Source organism: Paramisgurnus dabryanus, chromosome 2, assembly GCF_030506205.2.
Source record: "Paramisgurnus dabryanus chromosome 2, PD_genome_1.1, whole genome shotgun sequence".
NCBI lineage: Eukaryota > Metazoa > Chordata > Actinopteri > Cypriniformes > Cobitidae > Paramisgurnus > Paramisgurnus dabryanus.
Window position 1 is genome coordinate 173082 of NC_133338.1, and position 8955 is coordinate 182036.

Consider the following 8955-nt stretch of genomic DNA (forward strand, 5'->3'; position numbering starts at 1 on the left):
ATGGCCGAACGGCAGCTATACAACTTTTCAGAGCTTCACTCATGAACCACCTACAACAGATAGACAATTATAGTAAGTAAATCTGCTTTAACATGTAAATGTGCCTCAAGATCACACACAATCTATGAAATTATTTTACCAGTAAATCACTATCATTGTAATGTGGGGAAGGTGTCGACTTTAAAAGAAACATAAATACATCACCTTTAAAAACAGGATGTGTCTCTTATATCAAGCAGTCATACGCACTGCAAAAAATACATTCATTCCCAGTGTAAGAGCAATCCATCCACATTTCTTCAAACTATTTCTTTCCATGAGCGTATTTGAACTCAGACAACATTCAGTCTCTTAAGGAATAATTGACAACAGGCCATTGAATTAAAAGAAAATAATGCACACCCAAGGTGGTAATGCGGCATGAAGTGAAGGTCATTACATCGCGGGTGTGCATTATTTTCAAAACATTTCAAGGACCGAAGTCAATTATTCCTCTTATACCACGGTTACAGCAAACACTGCTCTGGTGCCTATTTTTAAGACATTTGACAAGGAAGGTGCATTCTTAAAAAAAATGGTTCTATATCGGACCAGAAATGGTTCTATCACCCGCTTCATATATGGAACCCCCAAATGGTTCAATATAGAACCACTTTAATGGGTTCATTAAAACGAACCCCAAATGGTTCTTTGAATCAAAGTTAGATGGTTCTATTTAGAACCATTAAAGGTTCTTTATTATTATGAGTAATTTATTATTGATAAGAAATTATAATAGATCCAGAAAATTATAAAAGTTTACTATTTATTAATTGTATTATACAGAAATATAAATCTATAAAAATTACTTAAAATCACATCTCTTTATTCTGTATTAGACAGCAAAACTTTAGTTTACATTTAAAATGTCTCATTTCATTCAACCATTTAGTTATTTAATTATTTCCATTAAGCATTTTCACTTTTTAATAAACATACATACGTTTATATATTATATAAAAATAAATAAATATATATAAAAAAATATATTAGTATTATATCTCACAATCTAAAATGACAGATACCCAGTTAATATTACAATTAGATCAACTAAAAAGTTGTACAAGTAAGGGATAATGTATTGGCAGCATGTCATCACAGAAAAAAGCCCCAACAGTTTCTTCAGGACAAATGTCACGAACACATTTAATCATTTGTAAATTTAATGTCGGATATGTAATTAATAGACAGTGATATTTAATTTTTGTGTAATATAAAACTGTACCTGTCAAAATGATTTGCAGCATTGGAGTTTTTAGTTTTGAGCAGTAGTAGAATGTCACGACTAGCCAATCAGAAACTAGCATTTTAGAGAACCGTGTAATAAGAAATGGTTAATGTAACACATAAGATCAACACAAAGTTGCACAAACAGTCAATATATGATCAACATGAGTTATCACCTTAGCATGACAAATAACTACACAGACTTCTTATAGAAAGGGATTCCGTTCTTGGGAGTTTGTAAACAACAGTCTTCAAAAACACCCACACTGATGTGCACTGCTTAGTAAAATGAATGTCCAAAACATAAAAAAAGTTTAAAACATGTCAACATCACCAAGGAGGGGTGTATTGCTGGAGTGACTGTCTGTGTAAAACAATGAAGGCTTGATGGCAGAGATCGCCATCTTCCAATCCAAGGACAAATGGGAATGGTTTTGTCACATCAGCCTCTCAGAAGAATGCAACCATGTTGGTCCCAACCTGTTGAAAACAGACATAACACTTGTTAGAATGCAGGCAAAGACTCTAAATGCATGATGCAGCATTATTATACAAAACCAAACAATTCATATTTCATACACACAAATGTAGTATCTAGTTTAATTGTAATGAAATTTATACATTTCTGTTTTATTTCAATAACCTTACAATATACTCTTTGTTGATGCCAATAACTCAGATTCACAGTAATTTCAGATTCTGCCACGTCACTTTACCTGGCAGTAAGCCCAATTTTTTAGATTTTGCAACAACCTGCATACTTGCCCTTATTACTTAATATAGCCAACACTTTATTAGCATATATTATGTAATGAATACAGGGCTGGACATTAACGTTTGTCCCTAAAGTTAATGTTTTGGATGTGCGAGTGAAAGACAATTTTTCTTGTCCGAGTTTTAACTCTATTCGTACTTGTAAACATGTCTTGTTGCTAGTTCACAAACAAAATATTAAATGTTTTAGGTTGCTTGCAAAACAAAGTGTGCAATACTTCCATTACTTACATAGACTTAAGATTTTCTTCCCACTTTTGTAGACAGGAGTTGGAATATCATCATGGGGTTCTGTAGAGATAAATGTTTAGGTTAAATTAGTAACTTTATTGTCATAATACACAGCAAACAACTATTGTATTCCCAAGTGTACCTGGAGGTGATTTGTTGATGCTCCTGGTTCTTGGCTGGGAAGTGCAGGATTCTGTCTGGAAAATGCAATGCCCAAGTTTCAAATAGCTTTTCGGCATGGTCAGGAAATAACACAGAGAAGTCTGGTGAACTCTGAAAATGGCAAATCATGCATTCATTTTCAATAAAACTTTAATGTTAATTTATGCGATAATGAATGCTATATGGGCTAGCTTGTCAGTGAACTACGGCATGTAGTTAACGGTGCTTCACCTGTTTTCAGATGATGGCAATTCACTACTAATCACAGAACCGGCTTTACCGATGAGATGCGCTTGACAATTTTATACAATTAAAGGGATAGTTGGGCCAAAAATGATATTAAACCCATTAATTACTCACCTCCAAGCCGTCCGAGATGCATATGTCCATCATTTTTCAGACTAACACATTTTCAGTTATTTTAGAAAATGTTTTAGATCTTTCAGTTAATCAAATGTAAAGTTATGGGGTCCACTCTTTCAAGTCCAAAAATATTTGCATCCATCCTTCACAAAATAAATCCATATGGCTCCACGATAATAAACAAAGGCCTTCTGAGGGTAATCCGTGCAATGTTGTTGTAGAAATATAACAAAAATAACTAGCTTCTGCTAATGGCGCCATCTTGGTCGCGTCCGCATTTAAGATGAGAGCTGTCCTGAATACAGAGGAGTCTTGGATGGCAGTATTACCGGAAGCTAATTATTTTTGTTTATAAAGTTTAAATATAGATATTTTTCCAACAAAACGGCGCGGATTACCCTCAGAAGACCTTTGTTTATCATCGTGGAGCCGTTTGGATTTCTTTTGTGAAGGATGGATGCACATTTTTTGGACGTGAAGGAGTGGACCCCGTAACTTTACATTTGATTAACTGAAAGATCTAAGACATTTTCTAAAATATCTCAAAATGTGTTCGTCAAAAAAATGATGGACATATGCATCTCGAATGGCTTGGGGGTGTGTAAATCATGAGTTTAATATAATTTTTGGGTGAACTATTCCTTTAATCGTGCAACCTTACATACCACTTTTGAAAATGACATACTCACAGCAAAATAAGCAGGGATTCTTAATAAAGAAATGCTTTGATATGCCTCATTGTAATATCAACATATCACTTTAAATAATAAAAAAACAAGTGCATTTTCATGTTACCTGTAAATAACTTTGTAAAAGCTGGTATCAGAACCTCAAAGTTACATTGTTTTAGCTTCTCCAGGAAAAAAATATCCATCTTTTATCCATCAGGGTCTGTGGAAAAGAGCCAAAACTGTGATTTAAGTGGGCTTCATCAAAAACATTTGAAAAAGATAAAAATGTCTGTAACTTACACAGACCAAATGAGAGTTCACAATATGTGACCCTGTCTGTGAACTCAAGGCTAAAGTTTCATGATCTAAACATGATATTAAAAGCATCAGTTTGATTTCAACTTTTACAACAAACGATTATTTAAAACGTACACGTTTCTTCCTCATATTAACGTTATCTGTTTTAAACTGAATTTCTAAACCATTAGAATACGTTACATTGTAACGTTTCTAAAATTATTAAAACAAGCCATGTTTTAGACATATTTCATAAAACGTTTGATCAAACGAAATAATGAAATCATTTAAAAGCAAGCATAAACATCGTTTAGATTTACTGCGCATTACAGACTAGCCAACGGAAGCTAATAAAACTAGTTTAAAGGAGCGGTGAATCAAATACTCAATTTTAACTTGATAATTTGTTATATAAGAGGTCATCATACATAAATGAACATCCTGCAAGTTTCAGAACTGAAAACGTCCGTGCTACTGAAATATAACCGTTTTTGGCACCAAGCCAGTAAAACAAGCCAGTGTGGAATTCGGAAATCTATGACGTCAAAGTAGAATTGAAGTACCGCCCCATAGCCAAATACAAGGATCACTTTTGTAGCCCCGCCCACAGCTTCGCGTGACACACGTGTGTCTCAACAAGTAAATATGTCTTTAAAGATTGACAAAAACCAAAATGACTTTTAAATACATTTTTTCTGAGAGACTTTTATTTTGACGCGGTGATCTGTTATGAAAGACTGGAAACACATTTTCGGTTGTGGAAGAACCGCGTGGGAACAACACAGAAGCTAAATACTTTAATTCAGAGGCTTGGAACATAACATTAAATGCCTGGAAAAAGTTTGCTTTTTAAGAAGTTCCAGCTCGTGTGGGGAGTGTTTGTTAACTTTGTGTACACGGATTTATTTGGAAAGAAGTCGATGCTGGATTTGCAGAGAGACTGTGATTAAAAGCACCACTTATATTGGATCTGACAACAATGACACAGCATTATACACAGTAAGACATTTTACTTTATTTAAGTTACTGCGTTTCACTATTGCTTTGTTAGAAGAGATCGCTTGATATGTCTGTTGTAACATCCGTGTCTAAACACGTATGTTTGACTGTTTTAATGTACTAAAAACATTAAACGATTAATAAAGATACACCACTTAACAACACGACTGTAATTTAACGGTAGAAATATACAGTGTTATTTATAAAGAAGGATTTATCAGCCGCAGTTTAGATTCTGATGCCCGTTTACTGTGTTGTATACGGTAATTTAGGCGAGTTACGTTTGAAAGGTCAAACACTCAACAAAGCTTATTTTTTATCATATAACTGTGGTATTTAACATTACGTGAATGTAAAAGCAACCTCACAAGCACAATCGAATTATACAAAGTTATTGATAAGGATTTATTAGCCGCAGTTTAGATTCTGATGCGCGCTTACTGTGTTGTATACGGTAATTTAGTCACGTCGAGTTTTGTTTCTACTTTAATATACGTATTGTCATTTATGCGTATCATATTTAGCACCCAGAATCTTTTGTGGCTCAAACATATTTGTGTTCGGCTGCTATTTTTATCACATTAATGTTTTTAAAACATTTCCCCACATGTAATGACGGGGAACGAAGACGTCCAATCATAGCAGTGGGTGTTTACGTCCAGGTCTTCAATGCGGCCCGCCCCTTCAAACGAACCATTTCTCCAGACAGCCACTAATCTATGTTACAAAATAGCCTATTACTTATTGTTTTTGATGTTTTTGAATGTAAAAACCACGCGGACATCAGAAGTAGACATCAGGCAACAGTATAAAACAATAAAATCGACAAATTCACCGCCCCTTTAATAACAGTTATGTCATGTGAACCATCATTTTGCATACTTTTGCATTCAGAAATAGTTTAAATGATTAAAAACAATGATACAAACCTTTTCCTTCAAATAAATCAGAGATAAGTCGATGAAAAACTGTTCATGAATCCTGAGGTGAATAGTAAACTCCCGCTTCAGGTATCGTTGCAGTGAGAGGCAGAAGTTCAGCGTCTGTGTGAGGGAAGGGAGCAGTTCTCTCTGGGGAAGCAGAACACTGACACCCGGTGGTCACGCCGGAAACATTCCGACTTTGTGTAATTAAACTTTAAAATTGGCGTTCACTTTACAAACCGACTGCAAATTTGAACATTATACATATATATTCTTGCCTGAACTTTAAAAAATACATTTAAAATACATTTTGTGGACTAGAGAAAGTAATATTGAGAAACAGCTATATGTATCTATTAAGTTGGCTCTGCTTCAAAATTACCCAACATATAATCCAACAAGTTGGGTTACACAAAAACTACCCAACACTGATAAAACAACCAAACAAAATAACCCAACTGGCTCACGTTTTTTAGAGTGTAATATCGTTTCAAAAATGTAGAAAGTTTACTTACCTCAGGGTACCAACAAGCAGAAATGCCGGTCCGGAGTCCGAACTCCTCAGTTTGAAAAAAAAACCTGTCACTCTCCACGCTCATCTTCGCTTATGGTGCAACGCATATATACGCCACCAGAGGGCACTTTTGCGATTATTTGTTTTTATTACACGGCTCTCTGGAATGCTTGATTCTGATTGGTCAGTTGAGACATTTGCAGGTTCGTTCTTTTCGAATAATAACCGCTCCAAAATAATAACGCATAGCCGGTACTACTTTTACGAGTAAGATCGCTCCGCGCCAATAAAGATCAATAAAGATTACTGTCTGTTTGGCGCCATCTTGTGACAAACACTGGACAACCACGACAAGACACAGAGAGCTTACTGAGACTGAACTTGACAAAATAGAGCATGACAGCTACGAAGCCAACACACAAAAAAATACAGAATGGGCATTAAAACTTCTCAAAGACTGGCTAAAAGAGAAAAAAATGGAGACAGACAAGGATGAAGCAGAGGATCTTAATAAGGTATTACGATCATTTTATGCATCTGTGCAAAGTTTCGCGGAAGGATAAAAATGTTAATTTAAAACAAATATGCCAATAAAATGTTTCAAATTCATATTCATGTCCAGTTTTTTTTCTTATGTGACAAGTAGCCGTGTAATAAGCGGGATAATGTAGAGTCAGCCGGTAGTTATCGGGAAATAAGCCCCTTCAGTGTGATACAAGACCCTCCGCTTCGCGTCGGGTCCTGATCACACTGTCGGGGCTTATTTCCCGATAACTACCGGCTGCCTCTACATTATCCCTTACTTAATGCCCCTTCAGGTTAAATTAAACATTGACAATATAGAATGTACAAAATACAATAACAATTACAATGTTAATCCGGGCCTGCCTAAGACAGTGTTAAAGCCATAATAAAGACCAGGTAGCAGATTTTTGGCAAAGTAAGCATCAGGGTAGAGTAACAAATCAGCTGACAATCTTCTGTACCAGTCCATAGAAGCACATGTAGTAAGGTTAGGACATCTGGCACACAGATAAAGGACTGTCTGAAATGTTACCACAGCAAATTTGGAGTCTCTATAGCAAACTCACTAGTGCCATCAACAGTCCAAATTTTTTATTATGTTTTTGCTTATAACTTCTAAAGCACAAGACGTAGAAAGAAAATTTTTTCATCTTGACGATTCGACTGGACCCTGAAAACCTCATTTTCCATCAACATTTTTCTTGCCAATTTAAATTGGAAAAACTCACCTTTCGAACTCTTTCTAGGGCTTCAATCCAATTGCCACGAACATTTAAGCATCTACAGACACTCAAGACAAACACTTAAAAGAATTTTGTTACACCAATCCATTGTCAAATACATCAATGAGCATGACTAAACCGATTTGAGGCTGTATCTTCGAGAAACTACAAATTGACACGACACTTCCCAGCAAGCAAAAACCAAGACGTTGAAATGACAGCTAACTATAGACCCAATATAGACCAGCTATGAGTAACCTACTTTTACCCTAAATAACCTTGAATTTGGTTACATGCCATTTTTGCCAAAATTACTTGAAGATGTATGATATTCCAACATGTAGGCAAAGTCAACAGGTGTTAAAGCTGTTTGCTTTCATTTGTTTTAAATGTATACGTATTGTCTATTCTTGGGCTATGGAAGAGGTCTATTAGACTTTTACTGACAGCCCAAATTTTGCTTGGTTTCAGCCCAAATTGCTTGCTGGGTTAGTACTTATGATGGCAATCAGGAACGGAGATGCAAGCAGTTGTCACAGCACCACCTAGTGGTCAGATAAATGTTTTACATGCCTATAAACTTGGCGGCGGTTGATGCATTTTCATTTGACTTGACCAATGATGCCAAACATGCCAGGTTTTGCATTACAGTTAGTCCAGCACTGCAAAATAGTGCTTAAAAAACAACTGTGAACATCTCTGCGAAGGTTGTTCTGATCGACTAAAAAAAAAACATTAGGTTCTCAACTACACGTTTATGATGAAACATCCAAATTCTCATCAGAAGTGACCGATTATGGCCAAAAATTAATTGCGTTTTTTTTTTGTCTTTTTAGACATAAATCTTTAGAACTTTACAAGAATGAGATATTTTACCAGATTTGACATGCTGGTGTATGGGCAGAGCTGCACAAAAAAGATACTGTGCCTTTCGTCACTAGTTGGCCATATAATTGAACAAAACCATAATTAAGCAAGCAAGCCATATGATCATACAGCTGTATCTTTGCTATAACTAAAGTGTATCGTTTAATCACAGTTATATGACATGAGCTTACATGCACGTTTCATCATAACACCACCTAGTGGTCTCGAGAAATTAAATTGTTTTATTTTTGTGTTAAACTACTGCAAACTCTGCATCAGAACATCATAGACAAACAGTGATCTCATTTCACTTAGGGCTTGGAGTATAATTTGTCAGATACCAATTCACTCCCTAGCAACTGTTTAGCAAACCCTATATCTCTGCATCAGAACACTGCAGAGACACGGGAGAGGGCTCGTCTGATCTAACATTATTTTAACATCCTGTGTCCCAAGTTTTGCCATGGCAAGCACCACTTGCATTTTCTCCAGAGATCTAGTTGTCAATGCTCTCTAAGAAGGGAGGGAAATATTTCAGCAAACGAGAACATAACTTTTTTGCTGGTAATTTTGTATTCTTTCATCTAAGGTTTGCCTACGTTCTTTAAACTACTCATCCAACCTCAACTATATTTCTTTTT

At 35.6% G+C, this 8955-nt stretch overlaps 1 long non-coding RNA gene across 1 annotated transcript; it reads right to left on the bottom strand.

The window, feature by feature from the left end:
- Positions 1-1105: 1105 nt before the first annotated feature.
- On the bottom strand, positions 1106-3740 carry LOC135783673 (uncharacterized). The gene is made up of 4 exons (XR_010545729.2): positions 3592-3740; positions 2414-2544; positions 2272-2331; positions 1106-1746 (listed from the first exon to the last, which is right to left on the bottom strand). It is a non-coding gene; the product is annotated as an uncharacterized lncRNA (long non-coding RNA).
- Positions 3741-8955: the final 5215 nt, after the last annotated feature.